Source organism: Pectinophora gossypiella, chromosome 19 (assembly GCF_024362695.1).
Source record: "Pectinophora gossypiella chromosome 19, ilPecGoss1.1, whole genome shotgun sequence".
Taxonomy (NCBI): domain Eukaryota; kingdom Metazoa; phylum Arthropoda; class Insecta; order Lepidoptera; family Gelechiidae; genus Pectinophora; species Pectinophora gossypiella.
The window spans coordinates 12,601,132-12,620,568 of NC_065422.1; the positions used below are offsets into that span (position 1 = coordinate 12,601,132).

At 35.7% G+C, this 19,437-nt stretch overlaps 2 protein-coding genes, 1 long non-coding RNA gene and 1 other non-coding gene across 4 annotated transcripts in view; 1 reads left to right on the plus strand and 3 right to left on the minus strand.

Annotated features, from left to right (window-relative positions):
• The window catches only part of LOC126375628 (protein split ends), a 173,229-nt gene that overhangs the window by 127,353 nt on the left and 26,439 nt on the right, over positions 1–19,437 (minus strand). The gene's annotated exons all lie outside the window — the stretch shown is intronic.
• The window catches only part of LOC126375676 (putative oxidoreductase GLYR1 homolog), a 342,593-nt gene that overhangs the window by 38,210 nt on the left and 284,946 nt on the right, over positions 1–19,437 (minus strand). The window lies entirely within an intron of this gene.
• Positions 2,583–2,654, minus strand: Trnav-uac (transfer RNA valine (anticodon UAC)). The gene has a single exon. It is a non-coding gene; the product is annotated as a tRNA-Val (tRNA).
• LOC126375763 (uncharacterized) lies at positions 9,593–10,932 on the plus strand. The gene is made up of 3 exons (XR_007567649.1): positions 9,593–9,755; positions 9,900–9,985; positions 10,692–10,932. It is a non-coding gene; the product is annotated as an uncharacterized LOC126375763 (long non-coding RNA).

A 19,437-nucleotide genomic window follows, 5' to 3' on the forward strand; every position in this document is an offset into this window, starting at 1 on the left:
TGGTATACAATTGAGTAATTTAGCTGCCTAATATCAGTTCTCAGACAGTTAATCCCATGCATTCATATCTTCCAAATAATCACTAACTTTATAATAACCTTTTTTGTAAAGTTTTTGTTTAACTACTGTCTTAAAACAGTTGAAAGGCAAATTCTGAATGTCAATGGGAATCTTATTGTAAAAACGTATACATTGCCCCTTAAAAAATTTAGTAATCTTATGTAATCGACTGACTTGTAAAGCAAGTTTTCAGGTTAGATAAGCTTTTTTTTTGACGTGACTTATTGTAGATTTGCCGCAGATGGCATTAACTACTTGGCCGGAAAGGTTAGGTAAGCGGACCCTGTGAAAAACGGGATAATGCTGGGGAGAAGGTGACGATGATTTTTGACCTAGGAAATTACCCAAGTGTTTTTACAACGGGAATATTCACGGGAACGCCACTTCACTCGCGCGCAGTAATTCCTAATAAACGCCTGTCCGAAACTCGACGACAGAAGTACTTACATAAATTAAATAAGAAACGTCAGTGTTATTTGATTAGTTGTTCTTTTATTAGTGTTACTTTGATTCTATGAGGGTCTTTCTAAATTCCTCAAAATCAATATAGATGGCGCTGTACAGCTTTTCCTTCGTTTAACCTTCTTCTTCTTCTTTGCGAGTCGATGGCGATCGAAACTACATTTTTGCTGACCAATAATTGGCCACGCTTACGGAATTGTCAGTGGCTTCGTAAAGGTCTTTAATAGTGCAGGTGTTAGGACACTTAGGACAGCACAAAAGGTGAGCCATAGTTTGTGGTGATACTCCACACTCGCACTCATCGCAACCATCAACCAGGTATCCCCACCTGCAGAGATTATTCTTGCAGCGGCCAACCTGTGTCCGGAGCCTATTTAAAGACTTCCATGTGGGCCACGCTAGATTACTTCCAGGCGAGAGACCCTCCGATGGCGCGATAAAAGGGGTGGGAGGACACTTCCGCCGCCAAAGATTTAATTTCATGGATAACAAAAGTATCATCTTTGTTTTTCGGTACAAATGAAAAAAACATTTTTATTACACCCAAGCTTACATCTTCCACCCATTATTATTCTGATCAAAATAAAGAGAAGCAGGTACCTTGCAATATAATTCTATGCACAATGTGATTCAAATATCAAGCAACACTTATAATATCACGTTCGTTAGGTCTCCCATAATACCAGCGCCGCGGCCCGTGCTTTTTTTTTTAATTTCTGTATTTTAAGTTTGTAAATGTGGCGTCCAATATGGAAATAAATATTTTCTTTCTTCTTTCTTTCTTTCAACAATTATGTATTACCCGAGTAATGAGAAAATAGGTAATCACGTTTAAACTGAACAAGCTAAGGGCGTCGTCTGAGAGGAAAAATATTTGAAAGAATCGACGCTAGTGGGTCGATAGCGATAAACGCTGATTGAGGGAAGCATTGGCAACCGATACGCTACACGTAGTAAATAGAAATCGTCGCGTTTTTTGTCGTTCAGAATTACCTGTTGCTTTTAATGGAACGTGTCACATTGTCGTTTACGCTAGCAAGTGATAGCTGACACGTAAAGCCGTATCTACACGCCATATCTGTTGTGGGAAGGCATATGTTATGACAATAGTAATGTTTGATTCGGTACTTTGTTTTTGTTATGTTTTGACGTCGCAACGAAAACTTTAAGGTATGATTTAGACTACGATTCTGAGTTGACAAAATGTGGTATATTCCGTCGCAAAAGTATAGAACCAACCTCATCAACCCTGGTCGCATTTATTAGGGATTAATTACGAATTACCACCTCCGGTTAATTCATATTTTTTTAGTTCCAGATTTAAATAACTATAGTATTTAGTATAAGAACATAACAAGCATAATATAAGCTCACGACTATATATCCCAATGGGGTAGTCAGAGTTACATCCATCGTAAGATAAACTAAGTATCCTAACCTAACCGCGCTTTGTGTTAGACCAATATTGCATGAGTTGACCAAAATATTTCAATAATGTTACCCTAGGATATAACACCATAACACGTTCACGCCGCAATTGGTCCCTCTAATATATTATTCACAGGGATAACATATCGTCGGCCCAGGATATGAACTTTGAACTTTATGGAGGCCTGCCCGGTATATTTCTGTATACACACACCCCATTTATTTTTTAATCCTCTGATGGAATGAAGCTTGAGGCGAGAATATTAATAGATTCTTATGTTTTGGTTAGAAAAATATGGTATAGAGATTATATCAGTTCCGGACAAGTAGTTAATGCTGTTTGCGGCGAATCTTCAACGAGTCACGTCAACAAAACAAAAAAGAAGATCTTATCGTGTGGGTTGTGAGGTGGAATACCAACCTCATCAACCCTGGTTTCAGGGTTATTATTGAGCCGCCAAAGGCCCTGACATGGCTCATGTAACGACTACATACTTACATCAGTAAATAGAGACCGCGACCAGCGGCTTAACGTGCTTTTCGAAGCACGGATCATCGTATTTTCGGACAATCAGGTGATCAGCCTGTAATGTCCTAACCAAGCTAGGGATCACAAAGTGATTTTTGGGACATGTTCCCACCGGGATTCGAACCCGGGGCCTCCGGATCGTAAGCCCAACGCCCAACCACTGGGCCATGGAGGCCGTTATAAAGAAGATTATTCTAGTAGGTGTTTTTTTATTGTGAGTTTTATGTGAGCGTACGCGTTTTCACCGAAACAATAGAATAAGGAATAATACTACGCATAGAACGGCAATAGAAGCCGTGGTAACTCAGTTGATAGAACGCTTGCCTCTTACTTTGAGGTTCGAATCCAGCACAAGCCTAAACCAATGATTGTCGAATTTGTTTCCCGAGAAATGCACTTTCGAACGTATGTGACTCAACGTGTGTTGGGCTGGTTTTCCCTTCGTGAGTTGGAAGGTCAGACAGGCAGTCGCTTCTGTAAAAACCGCGATGTAGAAACCGCGCGATTAGTTTATTTTGCCTACTTCCACAGTCTAATGTCGTACGGCATCTTGCTGTGGGGTCATGCTGCAGATATGAACAGCATTTTTGTTCTGCAAAAGCGAGCCATTCGGGCGATTTACAAATTGGGACCCAAGATGTCACTTAGAAATAAATTTAAAGAAATTAATATTTTAACTTTGGCATCACAATATATCTTTGAAAACTTAATATATGTAAAAAAACATATAGGATTATTTGCGAAAAATAGCGATCGGCACATTGTTAATACCAGGAATAAAAATAAACTTGCTTTACAAGTCAGTCGATTACATAAGATTACTAAATCTTTTAAGGGGCAATGTATACGTTTTTACAATAAGATTCCCATTGACATTCAGAATTTGCCTTTCAACTGTTTTAAGACAGTAGTTAAACAAAAACTTTACAAAAAAGGTTATTATAAAGTTAGTGATTATTTAGAAGATATGAATGCATGGGATTAACTGTCTGAGAACCGATATTAGGCAGCTAAATTACTCAATTGTATACCAATATTTTATGTTTTATATTTATTTTTATTTTTTTAAAGAACGTCTAGGGCCCTGTGCCGAGGTTTTTCTTGCAGCTTCTTTTCCCCGGCTATACAGGTTGTGAGAAGCTGCAGTAGTTTTAGGCGGATGAGACGTTCGTTATGTAAAATTGACGATTCAAAGTGTAACTATGTTACCTACTGAATAAAGATATTTTTGAATTTGAATTTGAATTTGAAAAACCGGACCTGTCAAATCTTCAGGTTAGGCAAGCGGACCCTGTGAAAAACGGGATAATGCTAGGGAGTAGATGATGACTACTAGGTTTATATTTGCTTCTTTCATTACCGAATGTTTGGAGTAGTAGAGTAGCTTCGGGTCAGTGACGTCAGCGGGGGTGCTCCTCGAGAGGGGTGAAAATATTCAAATTCTGAATTCTGCGACCGAAGACTGGCCCTTCAAAGGAAGAAATAATGTAGGCCGCATGTCGAGTTACCTCTATTCATCACGCTTTAGACAAGATGATTACGCGTAGGTGGGTAATTTAGGAAAATAAATTAGTAGTAAGTAAGTATACCTATGTCTTAAAAAGTCTTCGCGTGGGCTGGTGTTTCGTTGTTTTTTTTTTTATTAATTACCTACTTGTTTCGTAAGTTTGCGAACAGCATGGTTTTAACTTCGTCTTCCTGTTGTATAGAATCAGTGACTACCCTAGTCGAAGACCTCGTGACCCACATCGTCTATGGCAATGGGGGTTAAAATGGCCACATCGAAGCAATAGATCTAAGCAATATTGCAATTTGACATTTGCGCATATAAAAATAAGTGCGCAATGCAAATAAATGTCAAATAGCAATATTGCTTTCTTAATTGATTTGCTTCGATGTGGCCATTTTAACCCCCCTGGTTCTAAATGACTGAATTTGACATATGAGTTTGAATCATAGAAAATAGGGTACTTTCCAACTAGTCAAATCAGTTATTTTTTACTAAACGTCAAAACACGAAATTGCAATCGAATTTGTATGAAAAAGCACACTGTGACGAAAAAATGTGATAAAATGTCGGACTTATTATTACACATAAACTGCCTATATACGTCCCACTGCTGGGCACAGGCCTCCCCTCAATCAACCGGAGGGGGTATGGAGCATACTCCACCACGCTGCTCCAATGCGGGTTGGTGGAGGTGTTTTTACGGCTTATTATTACATTCTTCTTAATTATTTTTTTAAATTGCCAGCACTATGTCGTGTGTTTGTGTATTCTGGTTACAAAAGGCTAAGCAGACATGTTACCAAATGTTGATAATGTAAGCCTCGGCATGATAATTATTACGAAAAAAATATTATCTTAAATTTTTTATTTGTTTAACGATATTAAAGAGGAAAGTGAATCTGGCAAATAAGATATGAGCGTGAAAAATACAATAGAACACATCTTTTTGAGTTCAATCACGATTCGCAAATGAATCCAACAGTCACAGCAAAGTACCCCAGTTATTTTCTCAACTTCTGTCATTGAAATTGACCTCGATAGTGTAGGAAGATACAGTAATTATATTCTATAGAAAAGGAATTACAGGGATGATTCAGACCATGACTCTCTCTCTAGTTGATCATATCAAGTGGAATTTTTCTTCGCAAAATAACAGAAAATAACTAAAAAATACACTAAAATTTTCATAAATTTTCCGACATTAAATTAGATTTGATATTAACTCATAATCATGGTCCAAATCCTCCTCTTCAATAGGTAGGATGTAACGAACACTAAGAATTAAATGTTATTGGAAACTACCTAAGTACAGATATATTTAAAAAAACATGAATAGCTTTATAATTAAGTTACGTTACATAAGACGATTAGATACAATAATATCGCAATGAAAGAGAACTCTGCAGGTACCTATCGTAAGAAGCTTACGCCTACCTCGAATCTCGGTGGGAGTTGAAAATTCAAAATGGTGGACGTGAACTGAGAGATGTGCAGACAGAAAATTGTATAATTTTGAAACGCGGACTTCTAATTTTAAACTTGTTATTGTAACAGGTACTTGTTATTTTTAACATTTGTTAAAAAGGATTTTTTTAAATGAAATATTCTTAATTTATGTTTTGGAATGAAAAAAGTTTCTTTTGTCTTGATTTTAGCCACAGAGGAAAAATGATAGAGAAAGCATAAGGTGAGATTGTGGTCAAAATGCTTGTCTATCTTCCACTAAAAAAGTTATTTGCTCTGTTCGATTCTATGGAGTAAACTCACCCTGAAAACGCATGCTCATACCTTTGAGTACCATCCACAAGTTGAGAACCAACTAAAAACGTAGATATAAATTACCTGAAACAAAAATAGGCTTCGTTAATTATAATGTTTTATTGATTTCGTGGCATGGCATTTCAGAGGCAGTTTTATACGATTATATAACATGCCAAGTGACCGCCCATCCTGACTTCAGAACCGCCGGTCACCTTTAAATGTTGTTTTATTTCTAAAATAAGTTGGAAGTAAATGTCTAGTGACAGGCACTACGAGGCATTTTGACCATTGGGCACCATTTCAACTTAAAATACGCCGACAAAATACGAGTGACGGGCGATTCTAACGGACACCAGAAAGGGATTTTTGGGGTTCTGAACCTCAAAACGTAAAACGGAACCCTTATAGGATCACTTTGTTGTCCGCCCGTCTGTATGTCTGTCTATCAACCCCTTTTTATGCAATTTGACTAAGGTCTCGTCTCTTTGGGTGCCCCATTGGACGTTATGTATTCGCTTGTACATAGCCTTCTATGTACATAGTTTGGGACTATATTCTTTTGTGGCGAATTACGCTCACAATTTATTTACATTACATATTTTTATATCGTAATAATTTTAATTACTATTAAGTTCTTTTTAATATTCATGATATAATAATATTATTTTGTTCATTTTCGAACGTTCCTTTTAAGATGTCATTTTTCTGAACGTTCCCCGTTTGACATTAGAGACAGAGCACCTTTTGAACGCGTACGCAACGTGTTGTAACTTGTCCGCTTTACCATATCTTTTGTTTTTAACAATTTATAAGAAATATAATTAGACCAACCTGTTGGCTGTTTGAATCTGAGCCAGAATCATCACTCAATACCCTTGAGAAGACCATCCAGAACATCAAGACTGCGATTCCAAATACACGAAACCTTCCTTTCCCGGAAAGAACAAAAAACAAATCTTCCATACTATTAATCCCAACCCGCACCCCATTCCCATTCTTCTTGGTTTTCCCAGTAAGTATGACTCACTCTCGTCTCCCGTCACAATCGAATCGTCCCGATTTCAATTTGTTAAGATAACTCGTGACGCATCATGCGATTGACATATCTATTGAGGACACTTTGCTGGAAAAATAAGAAAATACTCGAAGATAGGCTTTTCTCGGATGGACTGTGAGTCTGTGAGTGATTGAAAACCTGTATTGGGTTGGGTTTTCTCTTCGCGGATTGGGAGGTCAGACAGACAATCGCTTCTGTTTAAAACTTGACATTTCAAATCTTCAGGTTAAGTAAGCGTACCTTGTGAAAACAGGATACATCATCTATTCAAGTAGTATTATTCAATCTTCTTCTCTTCAACGACCTCCGTGATCCAGTGGTTGAGCGTTGGGCTCAAGATCTGGAGGTCCCGGGTTCGAATCCCGGTGGGGACTACACAAATAACTTTGTGATCCCTAGTTTGATTAGGTCATTACAGGTGGATAACCTGATTAACCGAAAGTAAGCTAATCCGTGCTTCGGAAGGTACGTTAAGCCGTTGGTCCCGATTCCTACTTACTAATGAAAGTAAGTTGTCGTTACAGGAATCATGTCATAGGTCTTTGGCGGCTCAAGTAACCCTGACACCAGGATTAATGGTGTGCGTCAAGCTAGCGGCCTCAAAAAAAAAATGGGCACGAAAAAATAATTTGACCATACCAAAAAATAGTACTCTTATTGAAAAAAATAGTACCTGTTGTAAAAAAATTAGTACCATCACGGTTCTGGATTTATAGCCATGTTTTATTGCACTTGCTAGCTTGACGGTGAGCGAAATTTGGCGAGAGTTAACGACAAGGTCTTTCGCTTTGATTTAAACGCCAAAAAATAGTATCGAAATAGTACTCACCCCCTGCAAAATACCGAAATGAGTACTTCAACGGTTCCAAAGTTATAAAGGCAGTTCTTTGATCCCGCTAGCTTGACGTTTTGAAAATACCTATTATCTGGGGAACGCTTGCATACTTTAGTTTGTAACTAATGTCAATAAACTCGTATGAAATAGTACTCCCTACCATTATAATTTTGATCCGATTCTCTTTGTAGAAATATGTTAAAAAATCATCATAACCTATGCCATACATTTGTTGTTGATACAGTCACGTAGACAATTACATAACCTCACAATTTATTCGTAAGTATTGCCATCGCCAGTATTGCCATTTTGGAGGTCTACCCTACCATTTCTTTGCACTTCAGAGTATTGCTATTACAAAAAAATGCTATTGCATGCACCCATATGCACTAATTTTAATAGAAAATGGCTGCATGGGTCTAGTTTTTATTGCTTTTACAAGTTTTGAAAAGTTATTGCCTTTACAAGTATTTCCGGATGATTGTATGATATTGGTTATTTCTCGCCCCGGCTTCTTACTTACAGTAGCATTGATTCGATCATTTTTTTCTTCCTTTCTCGTAGAGTTAGCTGAACAACTACTGAAGGTCCTGTTGTCATATTAAATAAATGAGAAATTAAAAAAAAATCCGTTTGCATGACAGTTAAAAAAATCAAGATAGGTATATGAACCAAATACATGATAGCATATTTCTGGCATTTTATATATTATAACTTTTGTACAATATTTCGAATTAGCTAGGCAGCTTGGTTGGCAACACTGTTATTTTTAGGGGTGAACGCGAATTAGCCGGAGTCGAAACCGGAGCTGAAGAAGTAAGGAAGTAGTAGGTTTGGAATCAAGGTTATTTAGCCTGATTATGTTTTAACTTATAGAAGTTATAGGTTTGGAAACAAGTTTATTTAGCCTGATTATATTTTTAATACATACACAAAAACATAATCGGCGTCCGCATCGGACGGAGTTATGGGTTTGGAATCAAGGTTATTAGCCTTACTATGCTTATATTTAAAAAAAAACATACATACACAGAATACCCTACACAAAAATTATTTTTGTTTTGGTATATGTATTAAAAATATAATCAGGTTAAATAACCTTGGTTCCAAACCTATAACTTCTATAAGTTATAACATAATCGGGTTAAATAAACTTGATTCCTAACTGATGACAATATTAGAGAACGTTTAACTTGACTTTAAACAGAAGAAAAAATACATACAAGGCTAGGCGGTATGGTCGAAATACTTTAGCCTGCTCTATACGAGCGAATACTACTAAAAAAAAATATGGTATGGCAACACCTCGGGTCGGCACAAGAACTTGACAAGGCTTTTTGGCGGGAAACGGGAACGGGACAGTTGCTTTCTTCATTGAATATTCTAAATAATTAATACGAAGTGGTGTTTTGTGGTTAATGATCGCATTAAGTTAGTCGGAAGACATTCGCGAGTGTTATTATATCGGAGTATTCAATAAACAAAGTGTATCTGCCTATTTTCGCTTCGTGCCAGGAAGCCGCTTCATAACTCGAAAGTTTATGCGGACTTTTGAGTTAATTCGTTTGGGGTTCGGAGTAGGAGTCTACTCCGAGGGTGGGGCCTTAGGTTTCATCATCATCACCTTTCATCATTTCATTAATCATCAAGAAAAAAAATACGTAAGACATGGCTGTATGGGCATAGTTCCCTTTGCCTTACCCTTCGGGGAAAACCAAAACAAAAAAAAAAAGAACTTGACAAGAACCAAATTTTGCGCCCGCGACGTTTTGTTTGTTGTGAAAGTCGGTTATTTTGATACTTTTAAATACTTTATGATTCACACGACGAATAAATCGATAAAGGACCTAACAAGTAAGTGCATTGTCATTCTGTTCAACAGATAATGTATTAATAATATGATTTTTACTGATTTCGGTATTTAGAACAAAGAAATATATTCTTGCAAACCGTAAATCGAATGTCATAATACTAATTTAAAAACTCTGATGCTAGATAATTATAAGGCGCTTAACTTATTTCTGTTTTTATTTTAGATGCTGGAGTGTTATTAAAAACAAAATAGTATTATGGCCATTGCTGGCGATATTGTAGCGCATCATTAAACTACTACGTAAGTAGTTCCATTCTTCTTCTTCTTGCCTATCGAAGACAAGTTTAATTTATTTGTTGTATTTAAAGATATAGGTTACTTCACTTATTTACCTCGGTACTTATTAATTTACTTTTCTAATTATTTTTCTTATCTTAATTCTAGATTCTGGAAATACACACCGCATGCAATGAGTTCACCACACGTATGTAAAATAAAGTACACCACGCCTTGTTACCAGAAAATAAAAGGTAAGACTTACCTTCGGTACTTGAGTATAACTAGAACAACTTACTCTTAGATATCGGTGCTATGGACTTAGCAAAAACGATTCTTTGCCCGTGGTCCTACTGCGTAGTCCTACTAGTAGTACCATGGGTATTTGCCCGTGGTTCTATCAGTAATCCATCCAATATATTTTTTAACTATTCTGGTCAAAAATACCATTTTCAAACAAACACTGAATTTACTGTTTTTGAAACGGGCCCTGGGAGCAAAGAATGCATTTCATAATATTGGTGACGATTAGTAGGACCATTGCCCATATAAAATAATAATATTTATATTACAGTCCTACTGATAGAACCACGGGCAAAAAAAAATACCCATGGTACTACTAGTAGGACTACGCAGTAGGACCACGGGCAAAGAATGGCAAAAACTCCTAATATAGGGATTTCTTTAAGAGGGGTGCACAGTTGTAGTCCGTAGAATGTTATATAACGTTATAATTTATTATACTTACCTATTTTTCTTTTCTTTATATAGGTATTTTAGGGGTTTAAATTGTAAATTTGTGAGAGTATGTGATAATTTTGTTCTCAAAATCGGTGCTTCATTGTTATATTTCTCATGTCGTGACTGGATAGACTTGGTTTTACTTTATTACTTTGTGTATATTTATATTTTAGTTTATATTATTTAGTTTGATTACAATGTGAATAATTTATCTTTCAGTTCTACTCTGTTCACCTACTTCAACCGCAGCGCTGAGTCTTGACTCGCCCACCTAATACAGACTGTAGCCTATGTCTAGTGGGTGTAATTTGATTCACAGGTTAGCTGTAGCATATTATTATTATTATTTGTGATATTTTTCAGTATTCAGCCGGTTAAGGTATCAAAGTTTCATATTCATGCTTGTGTATAGTTATATCACTATATAAATATTGGAATACCAAAGTTAGTTGATTATGGAATAATAGTTGGGCAGAAATGTTACTTTTTAAGATATTGTTATTGAACTTGATCTCTTTGCTTGCCTTTTTTTTATTATTGAATTATTTTAATTTGAATCTCAAAATGAAAAGAGGTCCAAAATCCAAAGTTGGATTAGATGACCAAAAGGCTGTATACTCAAAATACAGAGATACTTTTTGTGATGGCTTACCACCTTTAAACCACAAGGTATACAGCCAATTACAATTAGATTTAAACTTCAAAATGTCTATACGAGGCATTTATTTAAGTTTAAAGAAAAACTTTGCCTTTTTTTTCGAAAATGATTTTTCTCTGCACATTAACGAAAACAAAGACATTCAAACAAATACATGCAACATAACACATACTTTCTTGGTGGACACCATAACATGGGAGTCAATTCACCCCAAACAATACTTTTACAAAAGAAATCTTAAAACATATCCAAACAGGACATATTATAACGCAAAGCAAAGACTACCTGCTTACAGATGGACCAGTATTATTAGATTACAACTTTGGAAAGCCTTACGAATAGTTTGTTCTTGGTGTTTTAAAAGTAACTGGGCTAACAGTGACTACAACGTTACCTGCATAGGTTATTGTAACCAATGTCACGCATCAATAACAGTAAAATCACATCTTCAATCGGAACATTTTATTGAAATAAAATGCATAATTAAAAACTGGAATAAAAATTACAGACATTCCACCAAAATAAAAAATCACTGTACACCGGGATATAGAAAAGAAATTGCACAAACTCTAAAACACGAGTCAGCTGCTTCAGTGAGATATAAGTTAGCTACTGAATTAATGAACGAAGGTGACAAAGAGCCTCCAGTATTACCAAATTTATCTACTTTACGACAAATAAAGTATGAGAATAGAAAATCTAGCCATTTTGACCCTAATCCTATTTTATCACTAACAAGCATGAGTGTAACACCGCCTTTTAATAATTATGTTAGATATGTATCAGCCCTACCTTTCTATACTATTTATTGGACAGACGAGCAGAGACAATATTATAAAAAATGTCAAGAACATTTTAATTATGTAAAAATATCGATAGATGCAACTGGTTCAATATTTGATAAAAAAATACGACCAATTGTTAACGAACATACACAGTTAGAACTTGAATCTCAGGGGCCAATATTTTTGTATGTTATGATGACTGATACTACCGTTAAGAGTAGTGTTCCTGTCTCGCAACTTATATCTGAAAGTCACTACATGGACACCATTGCCAGCTGGCTCCATACATGGCTGGCAGACAGCAAACCTCCCAATGTGGTAGTCATGGATGACTCGGCTGGTTTGCTTGGTGCGGCAGCAAGAGTGTTTTGTAGACTGCATTCAACAAATGAATATATTAAGACTTGTTACCAAATATTACAAGGAAACACGAAACAATTGCTTATGACCTATATTCGCCTCGATACCTCACATTTTATAAAGAGTTTGTATAATCAAAAAATATTTAAAAGTATTAATGAGGCTGTTGCCAAATTTTACATTATGTGCTTCAGAGCAATGAAAGGGTGTTCTTCATATGATGAAGTAAAAACTATATTCAAAGAAATGTTTGTTGTGTCCAACAATGAATATCGAGGTAATGATGTTAAAGGACAGGAAACACGATGTGAGCGTTCAATAACGACATTAAAAAATATTTTCAAAACGACATGTACCAATTTAGACAATCATGTATCTGTGCCAGAAGACAAAGCTATTGACTGTAATGATCGCCAACAATTTCGTCTGGTCGAAGAATCAATCGAAGAACTTCAAGAAGATAATCCATTTGTTGCGTTTTATAAGGAACTTGAAAGTACAGAACATTTAATAAACGTTCTTGACGGCGAACAGAATACACAAGTTTTAAATGAGTATTATTTACCAGAGATAACGAAAACTGTACTGAGAATTCTTAAAAAGTTGCCGCTTTGGGGAAACGTAATGAATAACTATTTTAAAACAAATGACTTTGCTCCGAGTAGTTCGAACGTAGAAAATTACTTTAAAGATGTGAAAAAGTTATTTTTTACGACTAATACTACAAAATGGCGCGTTGACGAGTTTGTTGCTAAACATCAGCCACTAATAACAGGTGCCCTTAGACTGGCTATAAGTGACCTGAACGAATTAAAAGAAGACGAGCAAGACACAAAAACAGAAAATGAAAAGAATGAAAAAGTAAGCGAGGAGGACAATACAGATAGCTTTTACAACAATTCAATCTACAAGAAAAATCCAAAATATATAGAAAACTGGAGGGGCTTAGTTACGGCACAGAAAAAAAAGAAACACACTACACGACGTGTAAAAATACATATTCTACAGAATGGTAGCTTGGCTACAGCAGGATCCTCTCCGATAACTTTTACAAATACTTGTGCGTTTGATTCGGTAGTCCAAAGTTTATCAATTGCTTTTGTAGACAGAATTCATACTAAGAGGTATATTTATCGCCACAAAAACGATCTTACAGCACTCGTTCAGAGTTTGATAACATACCAAAAATCAAAACGGCTTGGCCAACCAAAGAATGTAAAATCAAAACAATCGAAAGAAATTTATACTTTACGTTCTAAGATATTAACAAATATATATAAAAAAGAAATATCTCAAAATGATACCTATGTAGATTGTGCATGTAACGTAACGCGTGTTATTGATAACTTAATCAATTACGGATTATACAGCGCTGATAGATGTTTGAAATGTACCAATTTGGAATGTGAAGTAAATAATTCTTGTAGCAAGAAATGCAGCTACATTCCTCTTAATATTGAAATGATAAAAACATGTGGGCTTCAGGTGCTTAATGAAGCAGCTTTGATTGAAGATGAAGAAAGACCCTGTAAGTTTAGCACATGCAACGGTAAAAATACATATGAATATAATCTTCAAAACGTCATATTTTTCGAAATAAATGATATTAGCACCTGTAACATTAATGAAATACCAAAGGATATTACTCTTAAAGGAATGTCTTTTGAAATACTTGCAATAATTGATTACACCAGTGGTGGTGGCCCCAGTACAATGGGACATTACAAGTCCAAATGTTATCGTTCCACAAGAAAGAACTGGAACTGTTACGATGATTTTGTAGAAAAAAACACTTACAATTCTCAAAGTACCACACCTCACTGTATTATTTACACAAAAAACACCAGTTAACAAAATGAAACCCTTACTTTTTTTTTCAATTGAACAAGTTATTTTTTTATAGTATACTAACTTTGGCCGCGGCGTAACTCGCGCAGAAAACCGGGATAAATATTAGTATTTTATTCCATTAAGCTAACTCCGTATGCAAATCTGTTTAGTCATTTTCAATATTATACAGTACACATTCAAGCATGGCAAGCATAGAGATAGGTAGACATCTATTTTTCAATGCATATTTAATAAAGAGTTTAGAGACAATTTTAAAATTGTATAATTTTGGAAAGACTCATCATCATCATCAGCCGTACGACGCCCACTGCTGGGCATAGGCCTCCCCCAAGGATCTCCACGACGATCGGTCCTGCGCTGCCCGCATCCAGCGGCTTCCCGCCAAAAACTGATTGAACTGGAAAGACTGATTTTAATAATTTTGATAAAACTTTTTGTTTATATTAATCTTACCAATAGAAATTATGAATAATGTAACATACAGATCATAATCAAACAAGAACATTATATTTAATGCATATTCGTAATGTGATATTTTGTGACAGTTTATTTGAAAAGTATATTTTTATCTTGTTGTATTCTTTTAATTTAAGAGGCTCTTGTCGTTGGTACTCTAAACAGTTTTTCTGTTATTATATAAACTATTTAAGGGCAAATTTAACAAATTCAAAGGTTATATAAACAAACAGTCATAATTTACGAATAGTTATTTAAGAAAATAATTTGTGATTTGAAAACAATCTGTGATTTTAATACATCATAATACATTTTTAATCTGTTGTTTTATTTTATAATTTATAACTTCGTGTTGAATTTGTTACGGAGCGAAGTGTTAATTAATAAACAATTTGCAGAATAACTCAAAGAGAGTAAAGTAATTTCAACAATGATATTACTTTCATCTGACAGCCCTGGCACTTCACTATTTTTTACCCAAAAATGGGGAAAAATACTAAAATCTGGCAACATTCTTCTTGAGCATGTGTAATAATTTTGTTCGCGACTGTACCTGTCTTGATAAATGTATGACATAGGTTATAATGACTTTTTGACATATTTCTACAAAGAGAATCAGGTCCAAATTATAATGGTAGGGAGTACTATTTCATACGAGTTTATTGACATTAGTTACAAACTAAAGTATGCAAGCATTCCCCAGATAATAGGTATTTTCAAAACGTCAAGCTAGCGGGATCAAAGAACTGCCTTTATAACTTTGGAACCGTTGAAGTACTCATTTCGGTATTTTGCAGGGGGTGAGTACTATTTCGATACTATTTTTTGGCGTTTAAATCAAAGCGAAAGACCTTGTCGTTAACTCTCGCCAAATTTCGCTCACCGTCAAGCTAGCAAGTGCAATAAAACATGGCTATAAATCCAGAACCGTGATGGTACTAATTTTTTTACAACAGGTACTATTTTTTTCAATAAGAGTACTATTTTTTGGTATGGTCAAATTATTTTTTCGTGCCCATTTTTTTTTTGAGGCCGCTAGCTTGACGCACACATTAATCCGTTGGTAATCTAACTCACAACCCACACAATAGAAGAAGAAGAGAAGACCAGAATACTATCAAATGGACTATCATTTTCTATGGTTTCAGACAATGTAATGAGTCAGATTATCGCAGACTACAAGTAGATGCGCGGGTGACGCATAGAGTTCTAAGAAACGCCATGTAGATAAGTTGAAACAGGATAGAATAGGATAATAAAGGGTGTTGCCAAGTCAGTCTTGACCGTGTGAATAGGGTTTTAGAACGATTTTTGGGAGTTAAACAATGCTTAAGGATTACATTTTAATATTGAAATCAGATGCAATTGCAGTCTTCCGAATCATAGATATGCATTTTTAGTTTTGTAATCACTATCACAGAAAAAAAAGTTGATTTATGTTGAAATTCTAATGGTTAAAATTTCGCACTCTAGGTAATAATTTCCAGAGTACACACATCATCGTCTTATACTTAGTGAAAACCTCATCATCATCACTAATATAAGAGCCACGCTCTTGTCGGTATATCATTCTCCAAGGTGCTTCGGAAGGCACGTTAAGCCGTTAGTCCCGGTTACTACTTAGTGATGTAAGTATGTAGTCGTTACATGCGCCATGTCAGGGGCCTTTATGTGGGGGCTCAGTAATAACCCAGATACCAGATAAGAAGATATTCAAGTTTTTGACTATGGATAACCTACCTATGTAGTATAACATTATTACATCTCACTCCCACTACTGGGCAAAGACCTCTCCTAGATGAACAAACAAAGTACACTTTATGGTATTATTTTCACGCGCAAATGTTCTAATTGTTAAAAGTTGCCATTTTAATAAATATAAACAGCTCCCAACGGCAATTTACTCACTCGACAAAGAACGTAATTAAATAACTTTGATAATTACAAGTTTGATAATTGTAATTATACATTTTGCGAACTGTGGAACGTATTTTGTACAACAAATATACCTGCCTAGAATAATAGAATGACAAAAAAATCTTAGATGTAATCTTAACCGCGTGTATTCAGAAAGAGAGACACAATGAGAGAGAAGATAATTGAGAGTTTTTGTACCTATAATATTTAATAGACAACTTGCAGCCATTTTTCATACTAAGTATAAGTCCTAAGATTAATGAAGGACTTTCCAAAAAGTATACCTATAGATGGCGCTATATAGCCTTCGTTTAACCTTCTGATTTCATAGATAACAGAGAAAAGTAACTTTTATCTTTGTTTTTGGGTATAAATTATGGCCCTTGTACACCCAGGCACAACAAATCTTCCATCCATTGTTATTCTGATCAAAATAAAGTGCTTCAATATAGGTAGCAACATAATTCTATACGTATCTGATCCAAATATCCATAGCAATTATTATATTATATGTATATAACTGGTTTTTATATATACCTCTGCCATTACATTCTAACAAGAAACAAGAACAAGAAACATTTATTGAGAAGCTGTGTAGGTACATACATGCAGGTGTCAAACATTATGAAATTGTCTCAACAGCATGTCCATGTCGGACGTACAATATAACAAATAATGTCAGTATTAAGCGTCAAGGAATTAAGTAAGTACCTAATAATTAGTCACATTATAAACATTTGTCAATTTTAAATATCATTGTTGTTGAAAATATTCATTCAAGTCATAAAATTCCATATCAACTAGCCATTTTTAGACGTTTTTTAAATGTCTAAAAAATGTAATGTGTTCTATTTTTGAATAATTATATCATCACTAATTTAAGAGCCACGCTCTTGTCGGTGTAGCATTCTCCATGCTACTTTTAGGGAAAAATAGAGCAGTGGTTCCCTCTTGCCTTCTGCCCCGCAGTACTCTGACTGACGCGAGTATTATTGGCGAGATTATGTAGCCCGAGAAAATAGGTAGTTATCACATTAAATTTGAACAGCACCATCTATTTTTTTTAGGGAACGCTTCCACTTGGCCGGTGTTCAGAAAGTGTCAAAAAAAAAGACGAATAAATCGATGTCTCCGACGCGAAGTTCGAAAAAAGTGTCATACATAGTAAGTTATTAATAGAAATCAAATATCACCAACATTGATGACAAGTGAGCGAACTCACTGGACCGGAGAGGAATCAATGACCAGATGTGGTACCATGGTGGTGGAACTCACGAGTTGTTCCAGATTGTACAAATTATAATGCTTGAAAATACTTAGCGAGTGACAGCTCAGTTCGAAGAACCCGTGACTTAAGTTCGTTGAATTCGATTTTATTGGATCATAGATAAGAGAACCATATTGAAGACTATAGAGAAACGAAGAGGAAATATGATTGGCCACTTGATACGACACGACTCATTTATAACAAACATCATAGAAGGAAAAATTGAAGGGAAGAGAGGAAGGGGTAGACCTAGGAGAACATTTATGAAACAAATAAAAGAGAAGGTGCAGGTCGTATCGTATCGGGAGGTGAAGGTTTTGGCGGGAAGAAGAGAGGAATGGCATTTCACAATAAGTAAAAGTAACCCTACTTAAAATCTATACAGAACTGGCAAAAAGTAGGTGTGCATATTATATGTATATACCACTACCCACCCGTTGGGGAATACAAAATTCGACTTTAAATAAATAATGTTGTAGGGTATCGATAATAAAAAACCGTTTAAAATGTCGCGAACTCTTTAGTTGGGCGTCTGGCTGGTGTCCGGCCTGTCATGAAATGTCATTTTTGTTTTATTTTTTGATACAATTTTTGTTCTGTTGTTGACTTTCTGCGATGTTCCCTTGCTGTTTTATTTTACATAATTTTTTGGCTTTTCTCTTATTAACAGCCTGCGTGGTCTAGTGGTTATAGCGTTAGGCTGACCATCTGGAGGTCCGGGTTCGATTCCCGATAGGGACATTGTCGAAATCATTGTTAGACTGCCCTTTGTTTGGTAAGGACTTTTCGGGCTTGAATCACCTGATTGTCCGAAAAAGTAAGATGATTCCGTGCTTCGGATGGCACGTTAAGCCGTTGCACGTTGGTCCCGGCTATTAGCCGTCAAAACACCTGCACCAACCCGCATTGGAGCAGCGTGGTGGAGTATGCTCCATACCCCCTCCGGTTGCTTGACGGGAGGCCTGTGCACAGCAATGGGACGTATATAGGTTTTTTTTGTTATGTTATGTAAGGATTTCGTTTTATTACCTATTATCACGAGCCGCCGAGCTATAACTCCGTTACAGTGAGTACAACTAATTGTTGAACTCGCAATGTCAAGTCGCAGTTTCAAGAACGACAATAAAGTGAGTTCCATTGGTAGCCGGCGTTGGCGTGATGGCATGCCTGGTACTAAATAGTGCTTGGACGGCGTGTGATATGACGAGAGATTATCGACTTCCATTCCTCTGGGTTACACATACACATTACATTGTACATTCCTTAGTCTAGACTACAAATTAAGGCTATGCCTGTTTTTTTATTTGCCAGAAAACAGTACAATAAGATGCTGTTACAATTTTATGACCAGTGTTTTCAAATTACACGTAAGCATGCAAAAATCAAATTGTCGTTGATAAAAAATAAAATGATAATACAATTAAAATTAAATAAAATTAAAAAATGTTAAAGTCCGAATTTGAAATTTAAAAATTCATTTACACTATAGAAGCGATGTTGCAGTAACTATTTTGTCAAATTTATTTTTAAAGAAGCGCTTGTCATTTATCCGTCTTTAGTTAAATAAGGACTTGCATGACACAGGTTCGATTCTAGATACGAGCTCCGAACCACTCAATCCGAATTCGAAATTCGTTTGGATCTTAAATAACAGGGTATTTTTCTTGGTCA